Source organism: Mirounga leonina, unplaced genomic scaffold (assembly GCF_011800145.1).
Source record: "Mirounga leonina isolate KUSES-001 unplaced genomic scaffold, KU_Mleo_1.0 Mir_366, whole genome shotgun sequence".
Taxonomy (NCBI): Eukaryota; Metazoa; Chordata; class Mammalia; order Carnivora; family Phocidae; genus Mirounga; species Mirounga leonina.
The window spans coordinates 27,034,741-27,054,037 of NW_023270709.1; the positions used below are offsets into that span (position 1 = coordinate 27,034,741).

The 19,297-nt window shown below is 45.4% G+C and overlaps 1 protein-coding gene and 7 non-coding genes across 8 annotated transcripts in view; 6 read left to right on the forward strand and 2 right to left on the reverse strand.

Moving 5' to 3' along the window:
- The window catches only part of LOC117997523 (histone H2B type 1-C/E/F/G/I), an 881,166-nt gene that overhangs the window by 122,918 nt on the left and 738,951 nt on the right, over positions 1 to 19,297 (forward strand). The window lies entirely within an intron of this gene.
- TRNAK-UUU lies at positions 1,641 to 1,713 on the reverse strand. Its single transcript has one exon. It is a non-coding gene; the product is annotated as a tRNA-Lys (tRNA).
- Positions 3,614 to 3,685, forward strand: TRNAA-CGC. Its single transcript has one exon. It is a non-coding gene; the product is annotated as a tRNA-Ala (tRNA).
- On the forward strand, positions 4,218 to 4,291 carry TRNAI-AAU. Its single transcript has one exon. It is a non-coding gene; the product is annotated as a tRNA-Ile (tRNA).
- Positions 5,315 to 5,386, forward strand: TRNAP-AGG. The gene has a single exon. It is a non-coding gene; the product is annotated as a tRNA-Pro (tRNA).
- On the forward strand, positions 6,271 to 6,343 carry TRNAK-CUU. Its single transcript has one exon. It is a non-coding gene; the product is annotated as a tRNA-Lys (tRNA).
- TRNAY-GUA lies at positions 16,229 to 16,317 on the forward strand. The gene is given in 2 exon segments: positions 16,229 to 16,265; positions 16,282 to 16,317. It is a non-coding gene; the product is annotated as a tRNA-Tyr (tRNA).
- On the reverse strand, positions 18,110 to 18,182 carry TRNAA-AGC. The gene has a single exon. It is a non-coding gene; the product is annotated as a tRNA-Ala (tRNA).

Consider the following 19,297-nt stretch of genomic DNA (forward strand, 5'->3'; position numbering starts at 1 on the left):
TTGAACAGTTAGCCGCTCACCATTGATTATTTTACTGCTTAGCACACTCTCTGAGAACATGTTGGGATCATTTTGGAATTAATATTTAATTTTCTGACTCCCTCCCGCTGCTTGTTTTTAAAAGGTTGTGAAAGACAGTTGCCCTGTTCTGTTTAATTAAGGTTAATGGAGGTTTCTTTCCTTTTGAAAAAGCTCTGAGCATTGTGAAGAAACCATGGGGTCACAACCCAAGTGGACTGGCCAACCAGGCGGGAAAAGCTTTCAGGAAGTGATGGGCGCTTCAGGAAGATATTGCTCCCGTGACTCTAGTGGCAATGACAGTCACGATCACATTGGATCACTTCTGCGGTTTGGGGTTTTTTTCCTGCAAAATGCTATCCTGTCTCTGAGGATTGAGCTCCAGGCCCTCATATTATGAGGTCACCATGCTGCACTGTGGCAACAAGGCAGCTGACAAGGAGTGTTCTGTCCTTGTTTCTCAGAGGTTTTGTAGCTACTTTGATGATTTTTTTTTTTTTAAGATTTTATTTATTTATTTGACAGAGACAGAGATAGCGAGAGCAGGAACACAAGCAGCGGGAGTGGGAGAGGGAGAGCAGGCCTCCCGCCGAGGAGGGAGCCCGATACGGGACTCGATTCCAGGACCCTGGGATCATGACCTGAGCCGAAGGCAGACGCTGAACACCTGAGCCACCCACGCACCCTACTTTGATGATTTTTCATAGCAGTGTAAGATCCACTTTCTCTGTTACCTTCTGGACCCAGTAGGATGAAAATTCTGCTTCGGGCAATGACCAATGAGGTCTCGGTCAAGGGCTGCCACGTCCTGTTTCTTCAGTGGTTCCTAGCAGGGCAGAGATGGTGCCAGTACCAATGTGCTCAGGGGACTTGGGGTTTGGGGTCACTCTAAGAAGGGGCCTGGGATGTAGGGGAAGGGGCAGGGCAGGCGGGTTACTCGGCAAAGGACCCATCACACTGTACTCTATGTTACATTGCATCTTTATGATGACTCTAAGCCCAGTGTTTCCCAATGAGGGGGATGTAAAATCAATTTAATGGCGGGTAGCTCCCAGCCCGGTAAAGAATAGGATGGAATCTGAAACATCACAATGCAGTGCATGTGTGAGAGTATGTGGTAATTTAGGCAATTTTGTTCCTGCTACATTTGTGTGTCTGGGTCCAGATGTAAACTCAAGTTCAAACTGGCCATGGCCACAAAGGTTTGGAAGCCACTGCCACTGGCCCTGAGCTCGAAGTGTTGGCACCACGCCCCCTGTGGTTTACGTGGGCATCCCCAGGGCTGAGCAAAGCAGAGGATCGGAAAGGAGAGCCTACTCCAGTGTAGGGCAGAGGGAGCAGTTCTGTGTTTTTGTGGCTTTTCAAATAAGAGTTTGACTTTTTGATAATTTGTGGCCATTGTTACTTGTGCTCTGGAGGAAACGTTTTGTATGCTGCGGTTTCTAGCCACCTTACTAAAAGGCCCTTCTGTTTTCTGAACAGGTCCTAGGTTATGATATCTATGCCATGCTCGGGATCCCTTCTTATTTTGTAGTGAAATCAGCCTGTGATTTGAGATTATCTTACTTCCTGTTACTATTTGCTGGGTTAAAAATGCAGGAAAAAGGGAAGAAAAGTGCTAACACCCGAACAGGGGCTTGAACCCTGGACCCTCAGATTAAAAGTCTGATGCTCTACCGACTGAGCTATCCGGGCTCCTGGGGGGAGTTTTGCACACATCAACTGTAGTTGATTTATCTACAAACTTGAAATTATTTTACAGGTTTGACCTATGATTCTGGCTCAGAACTGCTCATTCAGAAAATGCTTGTAAATACACTAATCAGCATAGAAACTCAGTCACAAGGAAGGTCTTCTTTAATACCAAGATCTAACCATATTATATTAAATATAATATTGCCCCAAATTCTTTTTCTACATAAAGTATAGCTATACACTATATGTACAGATCAATACTATATATATAGATATATACTGTACCGTATAGACTTCAGTGCAGTCAAGAACTACAGAATGCTGGCCTTCAGTTCCTAGGCTTCCCAGAGACATATCTCAAAGATTCTACATTTGGGCTCAAATAGAGCACTTTCAAAAGGAAGCTGATCCATTGCTGGTGCTTCTAAGGTTTTAGGCAGCACTTTGGACTCCTGAGTATGGGTCGAGAAACAGAGAGCGGTTTGATTTTTTGCTGGGTCTCAGCTGTCTTTATTTATTTATTAATCTTTTTATTTAAATAAACTTTTAATTTTTGAGTAATTTTAGATTTACCAAATTGCAAAAATATACAGAGTTCCCATATACCCAGTGTCCTTGGTTGTTCACATCTTAAATCATGTATGCATTTTAAGAAAAGTAATTAGAATACTGTGCACATGTAAATATGGGTGCATTTCTCAGTTTAGAAAGATAATTACCAACATTCATTTGTCCCCCCAGGGTCCTGTCTCTTCATCTTCCCAGATAAACACTGCCTTGAATTTGGGGTTTATTTTCCGTCTCCTGTTCTTTATAATTTGGCATCTATTACGGCGTTTCTAATTTTCTGAAAAATATACTGTGGAAACTTCCATGATAAAATTCCAACTTAAGGATTTATTTAAGAAAAACCCACAAAACCAATCTCAGGTTTATTTAGGCATCTCTGTTTACATAATCATCTTCTCAATCGGTGTCCTTCTGTACCTGTACATTTTGGGCATGAGATTCTACTGATCACTGAACACATGCCCTGTAAACACTAGGGCCCCCTAACATTTCCAGGGCTAGGACCAAGTGTCCAAAGGAAAGCAGGAGGCCTGCTGCTGACCCACTCCTCCCTCCTCTTCCCAGCCTTGTGCTCCAGAGACTGCATCCTTCTGGAAGCCCGTTTAAGGCTTTGGGCTGGGAATTCTGGATTCTGGGAGTGGACTAGAGGGCAGTGGGGTAACTGACACTTCCCAGTTTTAGCACTGGACGCCCTGAGTCCCAAGGCAAACTGTGACCTTAGAAAACCTTCTGCTCCATGTGGGTGAGAGCCCCCTGTGTTACTAGGATCCGTTTTATCTAGGTGCAAGACTTTTCTTAGGTTGTTAATTCTTCAGCCAATTTATCTTCAAGTAAATAAATATCCCATGTTGTGAGACACTTCCCATCAGTTCTCTTCTACTTGTCTCTCAATTCAACTGCAACTTCCCAGTGGTCTTATCAGCCTGTAGTCGGCCTAACATGGCTGCAGTACCCCTCACTTGTCTTAAAAGAAAAAAAGGAAAGAAAGAAACTTTTTATTTTATTTTCAAATTTTTATTTAAATTTGACTTAGATAGCATATAGTGAGAAAGAAGCTTTTAAAGTAGAGTCCCCCTCCCCTTTTTCTCATCAGATTTCTAGGTATTTGGTTCCATCCTTTGGTCTCCAGCTTAAGTGCTTGACAAGGGTCCGATGGCTGGAAGACTTACTCTACTTGGAACACTAATGTGATCCCTTTAACCATTTCATGATTTTGCTGAATAGGTAAAGGAAAATTTAATTTCAGCGTTCAAAAAGTCCTCTATGTGCTGGGGTCAAAAATAGGATTCAAAGAACTGGGAAGAGTTATAAAGATATCGGTTGTAGGGTTGGGGATGTAGCTCAGTGGTAGAGCGCATGCTTCGCATGTATGAGGCCCCGGGTTCGATCCCCGGCATCTCCAGATTGTTTTATCTACACAATCAGAAACTATGTTTTTAAATCATGGAATCATTAGACTTCGTATCCTCCTCTTCCTCAATTTCCTGCGGTGTTCTTGTACCCACTGCATTTAGAATTGTGTATTTAGAGAGGGAAACAGAATAACTCCAAGATACTGGGGAATATCTTTATCTGAAACCAATAAAACTGGAAACGTGGATAAAAACACCCAAGGGAGAGATGGCCGAAGCAGAGCAGCCTGGAAATCAGCCCGGGACCCATTAATGACAGGCTGTTTGTAGTATCTGGCTGGCCTTCAAAGGCAGAGATAATCTTGCCCTGAAAATACAGAGAGGGGATTAGGGGGTATTGCCAGCGCCTCGTTGCTGCGTCATGGCACGAAAAAAATAGGACAAGTGTTGGGAAAAGGACGAAGCCTAGTTCGGTGGGGGCATAGTCAGCAACTCGGCTACCCCACGCAGCTTGCGGAGTAAAAAGCAACAATAACAAGAATACCTTCTTATGAAGACTTCGGAAGCCATTCTCGCGGAGTTGGCCGGTTAGCTCAGTTGGTTAGAGCGTGGTGCTAATAACGCCAAGGTCGCGGGTTCGATCCCCGTACGGGCCACGTGCTTCGTTTTCCACCCCTCGCCTTGAGTAGTAGCCTTGGCTCTTCTCGGGTGGAAAAGGAGGGTCACCGTCTGAGGTCAGACAGCCCGCCGTGTCCCCACGGGCAACGTTTTGCCACGAGTCCGAACCATCCGAGGGGAGCTCCGAGAACCGTCTTGGCAAGCCAGCTGGCCCGGCGAGGTTGCGCGGAGCAGCAGCAAAGCCGCAGGACCCCTTAGGGGTGATTAAATTCATTAGAAGGCGTGTCACCCGTCTGTGCGGTGTCCGAACACTGCCCCTCGAATAGCCCGGAATCAGGTGTGAGAAGAGAAGGCAGGCCTCGTTTGCTGACTGCTCGGCGGAGGGTTCGGGCTCGGGTCCAGCAGCACGCGGCGCAGGGGGGGAATCCGTCCAGACGCAAGCATGTTCGCGGGGGAGGAAGGAGCCACCCCTCGCGCCGCGGGCCCGACGCCGCAGCGCCGCCGCTCCGGCCGTCCTGTGTCAGCCTCATTTGCCACCAAGCCGGCTCCCGGCTCCCTGACTCTTGTCCCCGTCTTCCTGGCACGGCTGATTTCCTTTATTCATTCCCGAACCCCCGCTTTCGGTCCCGTTGAGGGGCCCCCACGCGACCGCTCTGGGCGTGGAGAACCCCGGGATCCCGCCGACAGCCCGCCGGGGGTGGCCTGCCTGCGAGCGGCCGGCCTGGCTCGCGCCGCGGGGCTGGGGGGCCGCTCGGGCCCCGCCCCCGCGCCCCGACTCCGGGCAGGGCGAGGAGCACCGGCTTCTGCTGTCTGGACAGCCGCCGCCGCTGTCTCGGCCTTTGCGGAGCAAGCGAGGCTTCCTACGCCCCTTGCGAGGACTGGGTCACGAGCAAAGCCGGGGAAGGGCTGGGAGCCCCGTTTTCCCGGTTTTGACAATAGAAAGGAGGGAGGGAGAGTCAAAGTAAAGGTCGGTTGTAGTTACATGCACCTAAACGTGAATGAAGTACGAAAAAGAAATTTACTAAATATTTAATATATTCGGAGAGAGGGCCAGCACGTGTGGCTCGTTGGTCTAGGGGTATGATTCTCGCTTAGGGTGCGAGAGGTCCCGGGTTCAAATCCCGGACGAGCCCGCCTTTTGGCGCCCTCCCATCACTTAATTTTTACTAACTCAGCGTTAAACTCACACAACACAAACGCATACAGCTTCCACCCCATTCATCTGCTACACCTTCATGTGGGAATGCGTAGGCTGCACATGCGCTCGATCCCAGTAAGTAACATGGTAACTAACTCCTACTTAAAAGAAGCAAGCACCTTTCAATATTACCCTTTATTCCGCGTTCCAGCAACTCTAAAGTGATTCTTGCAAAGGTTGAAGTTTCTGGTTCTTCTAGACTTTCCAACTCCACGGTTGTGATCGTGTGAAGCTACAGGAAGACGCTGGTCACGTCTCAATTCAATGTCATCCACCATTCATGCATCACTTTTTTATGGAAAAATAAAACAGTGAACTGTAGATTTGGAGTTTTGGCAACCCATGTACAAAAGATTTCGGCTTTCCATGTTACCATAGCGTTGACTATTCCCCCATCTTTCAGGAAATTGGGGTTCTGCTTCCTTACTGGGAAGGGGCGCTTTCTCTCGCCTCCTGCAGATACTGTTGGTACACTCATTAAGCACATATTTGTTTAGCATCTGTTATGAACTTCTGCAGTCAGTGGTACACAAAACATTAAAAAAAAATCATTGGATCCTGTATTTCAGGGGTTGTCAAATATTTTATATTAAAATGAATTGGCACCTCCCCTCCCTTTTCTGTGTGTGTAAGCTTTGATGGTGGAGAAGTACAAAAAATTTCAGATGATGCTTATATGTTTTGCCTTTCACGTCATCCTCCTTATAAGACAAAAAAAGAAAAAAAAAATTAGACAAAATCTAGAATCCCACATTCCTAGCGGGTTTAAGAAGAATTTGTATGTCCTCATAATAAATTGGGGGAAGCCTTTTCTCAAGTGCCCGGCTAGCTCAGTCGGTAGAGCATGAGACTCTTAATCTCAGGGTCGTGGGTTCGAGCCCCACGTTGGGCGATGCTTTTTCACTTTCTCTTGCAGTGGTTTTTCTTAACTGAATTTCTGCCCACCAGGAAGCGACGTCCCAAACCGCCGTCAAACAAGAGGAATTTTGGAGATCAACACTTTTAAGGTATGGAATTTCGGAATGACGGTGAGTGGCTACAGCTCACCCGCTCCGCTGAGCTACTCCGACCTGCTCTCTTAAAATTGCGGAGTATAGGCTGGTCGCCCCCTGGCGGGAAGGCATTTTTATGGCCTACGAGAAATGTTAATACCAGTCGGTGGTAGGCCACGGGCTCTGTATATTTAAACTCCGCGGATGATTTGAAGTACTACTGCCACGATAAAGGGTTTAGGAAAGGGGGAGAAGGATGCAGAGATGTTGGGAAAGGTAAAGTCTGAAGGTGGAGAAAACAATTAACACAGGGAGCAGTTTCATGGGCAGCAAATGTCCACCAGAGTTTTGAGAATGGCGACTCCGCTTTCTGGCCCAAGCAAGTGTCACTTCTTTTCTTTTTTTTTTTTCTTAATTTTTTGGAGGGTTTGTTTCAGAGGTAGACTTTAGTGATTCATCAGTTGCGTGTAACACCCAGTGCTCATTACATCACCCAGTTACCCCATCCCTCCCACCCCTGTCCCTCTGCGAAAATTCCACCATGTATGTCTTCTTTTATCATTCCTTTGAAGCTTTCCTGGGTTCACTAGCATTCATTGACCAAAAAACCCATGATGGCACAATAGAGAAAGCACACACATACATACCTCTTCATTCATCCTACAAGCACAATTAGCCAGATGAGGTCCTCTCTCTTCGCTAACACTGTCCTAATGTTCTCTTCAGGCCTCAGGACAATCCAATGGAAATGCTCTAACTTGGGAACCCAAATCTGGTTCTACAGGTGAATCACCTGGCGAGCTTCAGAAATTTGATTCCTGGGCCCCATCTCAGCCCCCATGAAGCTGAATCTCTGATGGTTTAGAAACCAGTGCTTTTGAGGTGGTTCTTCCTATTCTAACATGATGGAAATGGCAAGTTGGCTGCCTCATCAGGCTAGAATTCCATGGGGAGCGAATATTTTACGGGAGACACTGAATCTAGATGTGTAGCTTTTGGGTTCGCAAACTTGACATTATGGGTTTTTCTGCCTCTCTCTCTTCCTCCCTCTTCCCAGTTCAGATAAACTCTGGAGGGATGAGGTCCTGATGACCCAAATGAAACATACTCAGCCATTTATTCATCCCACACATGTATTGATCACTCCTATGTGTCAGTCATTGTTTTGGGTGTTTGGGATTTATCAGTGAACCAACAAAGATCCCTGCCCGTTTCATTCTTTGGAGGGAGGCGGACAACAACAAATAAACATACAAGTCAACTAAACTTGACATTAGAATGTGGTCAGAGTGCTGGGAACAGGGGAGGCATGTTGCAGTAGCAAACAGGGTTGTCGGGTTAGGCGTCCTAAAGGTAACATCCGAGCACAGAAGAGCCACGAGGTTATTTTCACAAGTTTCTAAATAGAGGAATCAGGCAGAGCTGAAGGCAACTGCATGTCTGCAGTAGTGTGGCTAGGACAGAATGTTCGACGAGAAAGGCGTAGGGGATGGAGGAAAAAACATGACATGGGAGGCCTCACAGGCTTTGTAAGGACTTTGAACTGGGTGAGACAGGAAGTCTCTGAAGTTTCTGTACAGAAGAGTAACAGGATCTAATCTACCTTTTATTTTTTATTTTTTAAAGAGTTTATTTATTTATTTGACAGAGAGAGATAGCGAGAGCAGGAACACAAGCAGGGGGAGTGGGAGAGGGAGAAGCAGGCTTCCCGCCAAGCAGGGAGCCCGACGTGGGGCTCCATCCCAGGACCCTGGGCCAAAGGCAGACGCTTAAGGACTGAGCCACCCAGGCGCCCCTAATCTACCTTTTAAAGGGTAACTCTGGCTGTTGAGTTGAGAAAAGATCTTAAGGGGACAGTGGCAGAAACAAGGACACCTGTTAGGAGGCTCCTGGTGACCAAAAGTGTCAAGTCAGACCAGAGTGGTCACAGGGCAGGAGTGGGGAAGTGACCAGATTTCTGGGTATACCTGGAAGGCTGTCCCAGGGCCTGCCTGGTGACGATGAAGGACAGTCAAGAATCACTTGACGTCAGAGTGCCAGCTTTATAAACTTGGACCAAGAAACAAACTTAGGTGGCCCAGTGTGTGTGTGTTTTATAATTGCCCTCAAATTTGGGAAGATAATATTCATATGAAAGGTTGGCTAGTGAATAATCAGAGCCAAAGGAATTAGATGCTAACATTACTTATGTTGTTGTGAACACCTGATATTTCTTGCTGTCTGCTCCCCCCACCCCCCCGGCTGCCTCAAACCCTGGAATGTCCACACCACATGGAGATGCCCACTTCTGGGCACGATGGCGTCACCACAAATTACCACTCTCCATCCTCTCCCAACCAAACATTCCTTTTTTCTTTACCCAGGAGCCTGAATATTGTCATTAATAGATCACTTGCTCCGTGTGAGGTTATATTTAGTTCTGAAACTCTTCTGTATTTTCCCTGTTTAGAGCAGTCACACCTGTAAGTCAGGCACAGGGAATCACATGGTTTAAACTAGGTGGACTCCTTAGTGTTTGGAGTTATTGTCATTATATACACAATGAAACCAAGAATCACGAGTCAATATAAAATGCATGAACAAGAAGTAACTTTCCTAGAAGGGTACACTGAACCTTGACTATTTTCCAAGTGTCCTTTAACAAGGCAATGAATCTTTCAAATCAACTGATGAACACAGTTATAGTAAGTGCCTTTCTCGTGTTGGATACTTAAAATGAAAACACACACACAACATGGTCCGTGCCTTCAAGAAGGCTGTCTTCCACCTAGTGGGTGAATGTATCTGATTCGATGAGAATTAAATCCTCAGCTGTGTTTTAACTGTCTGGCCCTAGGAAATGAAGGGATTTGGTGTGACTGATTTAAAAATAGGTGATGGTGACAGGATTGGATAGTTAAGAAATCACCAGCGTTTACCAAGTAAAATCAAAGGAACAAAGACCTTATATCTGATTCATACAGATACTCTACCTACTAGACAGAATGACCATTGAGGATTTCCAGACCACATGTTGTGGATATTAAGAAGCCCCAAGTCTTATTGTAAAGCCTGAAGTCCCTTTCCTCACCCTATAGCCTCTGCTTCATGTTTGGATTTCCGGGGTGCCTAGGCATTCCGGGAACAAAAGACAGTATCATTTTCTGAACAGGAGATAAAGAGGAAAATGTAACGAATGACCTCAGCCATTTTCAGAGATCTTCTGCGCACATGACTGGATTCCAGGGTAGAGCCTCTGGGAAAGAGGCCGCAACTGTCCTGTAACAAAGAACAAGGAAATCAATCCATTCGTGTTGCAGTGTAAAGATTAAATTAACATTCTTTCTTTCAAGCCCGTCACACACCAGTCTCATTAAGGATAAAGCAGTGCCCCATTGCTTAACGCTTCTGTGAATAATCCTAGGATCTGAGTGGAAGAAATAGTATCCAAAAAAGTTCACTATGTCTGGGAAGGTCCCTCCATAGGTACCCTTCTAGGAACATGTGTTCTCATTTGAAATATATCAGCATTCAATGCGGAAATAACAGATTCAAAGTAGGCTTCAGAAAGGGAAAACAGTAAAATAAAAGGAGGTCAGAAAAGGGATACCTCTCCCTAATACCTACAAGAATCCAAGTAGGAGACAAGAAATTGCCTTCCACAGATTTGGCTAATGACTCAGTAGGTGTTAAAAAAAAGGGGGGGGGGGTACCTGTTCCAGCTATAACAAGCTTGGCCAGGGTCACGGGGCTGCCTGGTGAGGTGGGACCAGGAGTCGGGAAAGGCCTGAGGGGAGCCATGTTGTAATAAGGCTTCTTGAGGGAGAAGTCCCCGCATTATCTGGGGGGCGGACTGTATGAAAAGCGACGTAGCCAAGAGGACTGGGGACAATCGGATAATGAGTTCTCACATTCAGCCTTCAGTTACCTTTCACCAAACTTGTCTGCAACTCAAAGTCCTCTACCAGTTCTCTACGTTGTACCTTTTTTCCAGAGCAGGCAGCCAGACTCCCCGATGCTCCTTGTGCGTGTAGTTGCTGTGAAGGTATCACGCAGATGGTCTGATGTCAGCATAGACCGTGACTATGTTTCATAGCAATAAACTCTTGGATGGGGCGCCTGGGTGGCTCAGTCGGTTGAGCGACTGCCTTCAGCTCAGGTCATGATCCCGGAGTCCTGGGATCGAGTCCCGCATCGAGTCCCGCATCGAGTCCCGCATCGGGCTCCCAGTTCGGCGGGGAGCCTGCTTCTTTCTCCCTCTGACCCTCCCCCCCCCATGCTGTTTCTCTCTCGCTCATTCTCTAATAAATAAGTAAATAAAATCTTTTAAAAAAAAATTAAAAAAAATAAACTCTTGGACAAGTGACCTCTTTGAGAATATTCCTACCTCATAAAGTGTCACAAGAGCTACCTATGACCATTCTTTTATCCACTAAAATTTCTTTATGAAGCACTAATGACAACAATGACCCCTTATAAAGACCTCACCACACTGAAGGCACTATGCTCTCCGCTCGAGAGCCAACTATAAACACATCGGCACAGAGGGTCCCTGACCTCAGTCGCTAAAGGGTATGTGATGCCTAGGACTATCAGGTACTTGGACAGGTTAAATTCTTCTTCCAGATGGTTACCTAATGTCTGGCCAAGTTTTATAGACTTTTCCTTTACTTTTCTTACATTTTCTTACATTCCTAACTCTCAGCTTTTCCCTTCTTCAATCTTATATTTCCAAGTATAGAATACTGCTTCCGGAAATCAGGGAGGAAGAAGTTACAAAAAAACCCCAAAAAAACCCAAAAACCTCAAGGGAAAAAAATGTTAAATTTTACTTTGAGAAACTCCTGGAAATACTTACATCTGTTGGTATTTTAAACATCTTATGACAGTCTTCATGTGAGATATTTGCAGCCAACGTATACAGCACACCAGAGGCGAAACGACCTACCTTAAGGCAGGGCCTGTGTGGCAAACAGGATTAGTTTAGTTTTGCCTCGGCCGGTCATCCTCACTACCTGTGTCTCAGCACATCTGTGCATAATCAACTGGAGTCTAGAGTTCAAAGAATTCTAGGACTTTTTCTAAAAAAAAAAAAAAAAAACAAAAAGTTTAGATTAATAGAAGATACTTTTTTTTTTAAGATTTTATTTATTTATTTGAGAGAGAGAATGAGAGAGAGAGAGCACATGAGAGGGGGGAGGGTCAGAGGGAGAAGCAGATCCCCCACTGAGCAGGGAGCCCGATCCAGGGACTCGATCCAGGGACTCGATCCAGGGACTCCAGGATCATGACCTGAGCGGAAGGCAGTCGCTTAACCAACTGAGCCACCCAGGCACCCAATAGAACATACTTTTATTTATACTTTTATTAAGTTATTCCATTAACTTAAATGCCACACATTCTGAGTCAAACCTTCAAAGCTACAACCACTAACTCCATGACCTACTCAAACTCATTCTTTGAGCTTTTAAATTTTGACAGTTTCTGGGGATGGAGACTGTCTTAGTTATTGCTGTGTGTTCCAGGCACTTAGCACACACAGTACCTGGATAGTCAGTGCCCGATACATGTTTGTGAATATAAAGGCCACTGTCGGGGCGCCTGGGTGGCTTAGTCGTTGAGCGTCTGCCTTCGGCTCGGGTCATGATCCCGGGGTCCTGGGATCCAGCCCCACGTTGGGCTCCCTGCTCGGCGGGGAGCCTGCTTCTCCCTCTTCCACTCTGCCTGCTTGTGTTCCCTCTCTCACTGTCTCTCTCTGTCAAATAAAATCTTAAAAAAAAAAAAAAAAGCTCACTGTTGTGTATGTACCGTTGCTTTTCCTTAATGTTAGTCTCAAAACTCCAATAGCTGACTTTCCATTCAATTCTGACTACTGAGCCCAATGTAAAAAAAAATATCAAGTAACTTTAATACCTTGCTCACATATATATGCATGATCCTTGAATCAATGAAAAATGTCTCTACTTTTGTCAAAAGTGTTTTTTATCAATCTCCTCTTCAAAATTCCTGTCTAGAGAATTTCATTCCATCTAGGAGGGCTTCCTTAATTAATCTTACTCAAATCTGATCACTTACGTAGTCTAAATTCTATGTACCTGTATTTTTTGTGACATTGTTTGGGACCTGTTGTTTTAAGGATTAAACTGTTGCCCTTATGCTTCATATGGTGTATTCTTGAACGTTCCACTCTGAATTACTGAAAGGTGGGGCCCAGATGAAAACCTGTCAAAGCCCCCTGTGAGGGTTCCCCTGCTTGAGCCGGTGGGGGTGGGACTGAGCAGTGCACCCCATACACTTTGTTTTACAAATGCTATTTTATTTCATATTTGAAATAATACCCCTAAGGATCTGTATTATCTTTATTATCATCATCCCCATTTTGCACAGGACCCAAGGAAGTTTGAGAAGTCACACAGCTAGTAAAAGACAGGATTCAGAAGTGGCCTAAGTGTTCTGAACATTAATAATGAAGTAGCAGAAAGAGAAATTAAGAAAATAATTCAATTTACAATTTCACCAAAAAGAATAACATACCTAGAAATAAACTTAGTCAAGGAAGTAAAAAACCCGCACTCTGAAAACTATTAAACACTGATGAAAGAAATTGAAGATGACACAAATGGAAAGATATTCCGTGCTCATCAACTGGAAGAATTAATATTGTTAAAATGTCCATACTACTCAAAGTAATCTACAGATTTAATGCAATCCCTCAAACACCAACAGCATTTTTCACAGAAGTAGGACAAAATACACTAAAATGTGTAGAGAACGAGAAAAGACCCCAAATAGCCAAAGCCATCTTGAGAAAGAACAAAGCTAGAGGTATCACAACCCCATATATTTCACATTTCAAGATCTATCACATATTATAACATATACTTCAAGATATACTACGGAGCAGTAGTAATCAAAACAATATGGTACTGGCACAAAAACAGACACATAGACCAATGGAACAGAGCAAAGAACCCAGAAATAAACCCACATATATATGGCCAATTAATCTATCAGTAAATGGTGCTGGGAGAACTGGACAGCAACATGCAGAAGAATGAAACTGGACCATCTTCTTATACCATACACAGAAATAAACTTAAAATGGATTAAGGACCTAAATGTGAGACAGGAAACCATAAAACTCCTAGAAGAAAATACAGGTAGTAATTTCTCTGACATGGGACTGAGCAACATTTTTCTAGATACATCTCCTGAGGCAAAGGAAACAAAAGCAAAATAAACAACTGGGAATACACCAAATCAAAAAGCATTTGCACAGTGAAGGAAACCATCAACAAAATGAAAAGGCAGCCTACTGAATGGGAGAAGATATTTACAAATGCTATGTCTGATAAGGGGTTAGTATCCAAAATATATGAAGAACTTACACAACTCAACACCCAAAAACCAAATAATCTGATTAAAAATGGGCAGAGGACCCAAATCGATATTTTTCCAAAGAAGACATACAAATGGCCAACAAACACATGAAAAAATGCTCAACATTACTCATCAGGAAAATGCAGATCAAAAGCACAATGAGATACCACCTCATACCAGTCAGAACGGCTAGAATAAAAAAGACAAGAAATAACAAGTGTTGGTGAGGATGTGGAGAAAAAGGGACCTTCATGCATTGTTGGTGGGAATGCAAACTGGTACAACCACTGTGGAAAACAGTGTGGCGTTTCCTCAGAAAATTAAAAATAGAAATACCATGTGACCCAGTAATTTCACTAGTGGGTGTTAACCGAAAGAAAATGAAAACACTAATCTGAAAAGATATCCACCCCTACACTTATAGCAGCATTATTTACAATAGCCAATATAGGGAAGCAACCCAGTCCATCGACAGCTGAGTGGATACAGATGTGATATATAGGTACACATACACGTGGCCCCGCCCTCCCGCCCCGTGACACCGCCCTCCGACCCCGTGACGCCGCCCTCCGACCCCGTGACACCGCCCTCCGACCCCGTGACGCCGCCCTCCGGCCCCGTGACACCGCCCTCCCGCCACGTGACGCCGCCCTCCCGCACGTGACCCCGCGCGCCCCGCCCCCCGCTTCCTGGCCGCGGTGGAGCGAGCGGGACGCAGGGGCGAGTGAGGAAGCCGAGAAAAGTGGAAGAGGGGGCTAGCGCCTCCGGGTGGGAGCCCGACACGGCCGTCGGAGCGCGGCCACACGGAGACCCCCTCCGGCCGAGGCGCGCCCCGGAGCGCTTTCGTTTTCTGGGGGAGTCTGCGAGCCGTCCCGCCCGGGGCTCCGGACTCCCGCGGCCCAGGCCCCCCGCTCGCCGCGTTACGCGAGCCGGGCAGAGAGCTGGCGAGCTGGGCTCGAATTCCTCCCCCACCTGCGCCTAATACTTAGGAAGGAGAAAGAGAAAGGGACACCAACACTTTCCCTGCCGCCTGCCGTTTTCACACTGAGTTACATGTTATTTTGAAAATACACAGAAAAGAATATAATTTAACATAAATATAATTATATATAAATTATATAATTTTGTCTGATACATATATTTGATGATATATCTGATATAGGTATATATCAGAATTCACCTACAAGAATACAGGTTGTACACACACCTCAGAATCCCTCAGATCTACTGCCTGTACCCTCCCCGTCCCCCTCAAAGCTCCTTTAAGTTCTGTCTTTTTAACCTCTGAATCTCCTCTAATGTGGAGCGGAACAAAATGAGGATTTTTTTTTTTTTTTTACATTTGTGTAAGTGTCCTACATTTAACTTTTTGAAAGGTGTACTTTGACAAAATGGAGAATATTAGCTACCTCTACAAAATAACTTATTTAGTCAATCGGGCTTGGGGAGGAGACAAAATTTTATGTTTAATTCATTCAACCGACTCCTCTTCAAATAGATGTTTCATAAAGACTTGAGGAGGTTAATGGCCAAATTAAGTGATGAGCAACTTGCTTTTAGTTCCTTCTCTGAAAAGAGAAATTTTTCTTTGTGCCACAGAGGGTCTCAGTGTTCTACTTGCACCAGGAGGATCGTTTGCCCTATGTGTATGGCTGCATTATAGGACAAGGTAATGATGTTTAATGGAACGTGAAGAATAAAACATGTCGGCTGCCACTTCGGATCGATTTCATTAACAAAGAGCGTAATAGACCTTTTGAGATTCAGACACTCCTGTCTGAACTAGAAAACTAGACTAAAACCTCACATTTTGCAAAATTAACTAGTATTTGAATGGCATTACATTCTACCCTGTGTTAAGATAATTTAAAAACATTGTTTTAGCTCCCTATCGATAGGTTTTTGCTGAGTGTGATGATTAGTTTATGATTAGTTATGATTAATTTATGATTAGTGTGATGATTAGTTTATCTACAAAGACTAATGCCAATTAAATAAAATTTTAGTATGGTTTTGGAGAGTTTAACCCTATACTTCTTTCTTCCTCCTCCTGTTAATTATCCTGTTAGAATTGCAGATTGAAGTACTTCAAATCCTATTTATAAGTTGAGTCAAAATTGGGTAAATTCGTTCCTCATAATAAAAGATGCTCTTGCTAAGTTCTTATCCGTTCCTATGTTTCCTTATTTTATTTTCCTTTTTGCAAACCAGTGGATGCTCCCGTTTTCTTCTCCGTCCAGGGCAGTGGACCTTTGAATGTCAGTTCCGACGGGGTGCTGGATTATTTAAAAAAAAAAAAAAAAAAAAGTGGACGCGGCTGGGACAGACCTATGAGCAACACGGCCGAATCAAGCAACTTCGCACCCACGCACGCCCAACCTGGCGCAGAGATGGCATCCTCTGCGAGGACGCTGAGCAGCGTGGTTCCTTCGATAGCTCAGTTGGTAGAGCGGAGGACTGTAGTGGAAGCTCCTCAGGCATCCTTAGGTCGCTGGTTCGAATCCGGCTCGAAGGAGTTCGCGTTTTGCGTCCTTTTCTTTTTATCCCCACCCCGGAAAGGCGTATCTCAGCTACATATATCCTCGATGTGCATCTGCTAAGACTATTCCCGATGTACAACGAATCCACTTTTTAAAATTATTAATTTCTGTAACTGACTGATACGCGCGATCAGACTTCCACCCCATGCTTTACATACAGTACAGCTGGCGGCCGCCGAGAAATACGGAGCTCTGACGAGGCGGAGCAGAGGCGGCCCCACTGGGCGAGGGGTCTGCAGACGTGTCTCCGCTCCCCCACCCGGGATCCTGAATCCCGGGAGGAAGGACGCTACCTGCGTAGGAAGGACACGACCTGCGCGGAATTGGTGGGACAGGCGCGCCCCCTGGTGGACTTAGAGTCCCGAGTCTCTGGAAAGGTGTTTTTCCAGGTGAAGAATGCTGAACCGTCTCAGGGCCGGATGAAATTCAGGACCACTACTCCCCCTTCCCGGTTTAATTCTGTTAACAGTGGCTTTCAAACCTGGCTGAGAAAAACTGGTGGATATAGAATCACCTGGGCAGATTTTGCAAAGGGCCTTTGCTTGGGCCAGTTGGGAGGTGGGGACCTAGGCACTGGTAGTTTGAAAAGCTTCCAGGTGACATTTGCTGTACTGCAAGGTTTGAGAACCACTGATAAAAGAGAAACAAACATTTTAGAATTAAAAATAATAGACAAGGGGGGGTAGGATTTTCTACCCATTTTGGGAATTAGCTCAAAAGAGAGATTTCTCTTAACAATAGAAAGCATTTGCTAATTTGGGTCCAATCTCATTAGGATATACGAATCCCACTTCTACCCTGTCTCAAAAATGTGTTAACAAGCACCTCTGGAAGAGTCGTCAACTACAAAAATGTTAGATCAAAGTAAAAAGAGTTGTGTGAGAATTTTGTCCCCGTCAATTTTCTGATATTTTCCTTCCTATGCTTCAGCACTTTTATTCTTTAATGATTCTCAGACTTTGGTGTATCTCAGAACCCAGAAGCCCAGGCTTCTGGAATTGAGGTAGTGGTTTGAGAACCACTCCCTAAAACGTATTGGGAACTACCCCTAGTAAGGGCTGAAGGTTGGTCTAAACTGGGAGCTCCTGATTAACTTCTTGCTTTTTGAAAGCAAATTGGGGCAAAAGAGTAAAGAAGAAAAATGGTCCAATTTTATTTTCAAAGATAACATCTGGGCTTTGGATGCAAAGTTTATTAGATAGTCCTGAGCTGAGCTTCTCCCCAAGGCATCACAGAGGTTCTCCGCCCTCCCGTAATTGGCCCATATTCTGCCATAGTCCAGTTTCAGGATCAGCCTTATCACCACCATCTCCAAAGACACAGCCAGACGACCCCACAAGAGGAAGAGTGCATGTATTAAAAAAACAAATCTCAAACATACCTACACATTATGTGACTCTTCACCATCTCATTAAGAAATGGGAATCATTCGTTCCAGTTTTAAGAACTTGAGGTTGCCCTTAATAGGTTGGACACATGAGAAATAGATTCTGAGAGTAAACATGTAATGTTAATGCATAAATAGGTGGAGTGTAGGTTTGTAAATCCCCCTGGCAGGGACCGGTATTCCAATGTGCAAAACGTTTGAGAAATCCTAAAGAACTCAGCCGTGCCTATCCTGGCACTGTCTGAAGAACAACAGAGAGCGTGGCTTTTGGACGGAAGGCCTTCCCCGTCAGGAAACGGGCCCTGCTCTCAGCCGGTAATGTTTCACTTAGCTCGGTACTTAGAGCAGGAATAAAGGCCAAGGGTAAGAGGACGTAAAACTGGAGAATGCGGGCATCGATCCCGCTACCTCTCGCATGCTAAGCGAGCGCTCTACCATTTGAGCTAATTCCCCGCCCTGCCGCGCCGCCGCGCCTCTCTTACTCACTTCGGTGTCCGCCGGTGATTCGGGGCGCGTTGCCACCTGTTCGTAGTCGGCGTTGACCGCGTGAACGGGCTGCGGGGCCGCAGAGCGGTGGGGATCGCGTCCCTCAGAGCCACCTACCACCTGTCCTACAGTTCTGGATCCCGTCGGTACAAGACCTCAGAGGGCAGGCGGAGTCCGGGCCAGGGAGGCCTCAGAAACACTCGTCTTAGAAACCGGGCAGGGGTTCAACCCCGGAGCCCTCTCCAAGGAAAACAGGCAACCGGAGGAGGCTGCAGGTGCACCCCGGGCAGTGAGGCTCGGCTTTGGCCTTCGCAATAGTTCCTGACAATCCCTGCACCCCTAAATTTGCCACCAGTTGACTCTGCTGGCTCCAGAAACAGATTCTCCAGGGTCCCTACAAATTACCCCTTTTAAGGGGTCCGCCGTCAGCCTTTTTAAAAAAAATCACCGCCCGTGGACACATGGCCACGAAGGGGCACGCGTCCCAGTTAATTTCTCCTTCCATTCTGGCTTCTGCAGTCCCGAGTTTGTTCAAGGGTGTACTAGCTATTTTTTACTTTTCTAAGGTAAACATTACTAGGATGCTAAGATAATTATGACTGCAGGCTTACATCCAGAGTCTTTGCAAAAATGCAAAGGTAGTAGTGGTGTCTTTTTCTTCTGGACCTATTGGGTACTAGGTACCAGGTACTGTGCTAGGTGCTGGATCGGAGCCGGAAGGCCGTCACGTGCAGGAAAGCCGTATGAAGTAAGCAACACCTTCAACCGTCTCTGCCTAATATCCCGTCCTTGGAGACTTCCTCTCTTTGGTTTCTTGTTATTTTTTACTCTCAATGACACTGAAGCAAGTGATCAAAATTCAAAGGCAGGAGAAACATCTCATTTAAGAAAGTGACTCTGTCTCTTTGCAGAGCAGGCCTTTCCAGGATCCTTAAAATACCCTTAACGTTTGCTCTTCTTGTTTGCTTTTTCATTGCAGTCAGGGCTGGTAAAAACAGATGAATACCTTTCTGAGGGAAGAACCCTTCCACCTACTTGTCTCCCCGCAACTTAGACAAGAGAGTTCACGACTCAGGTATTCC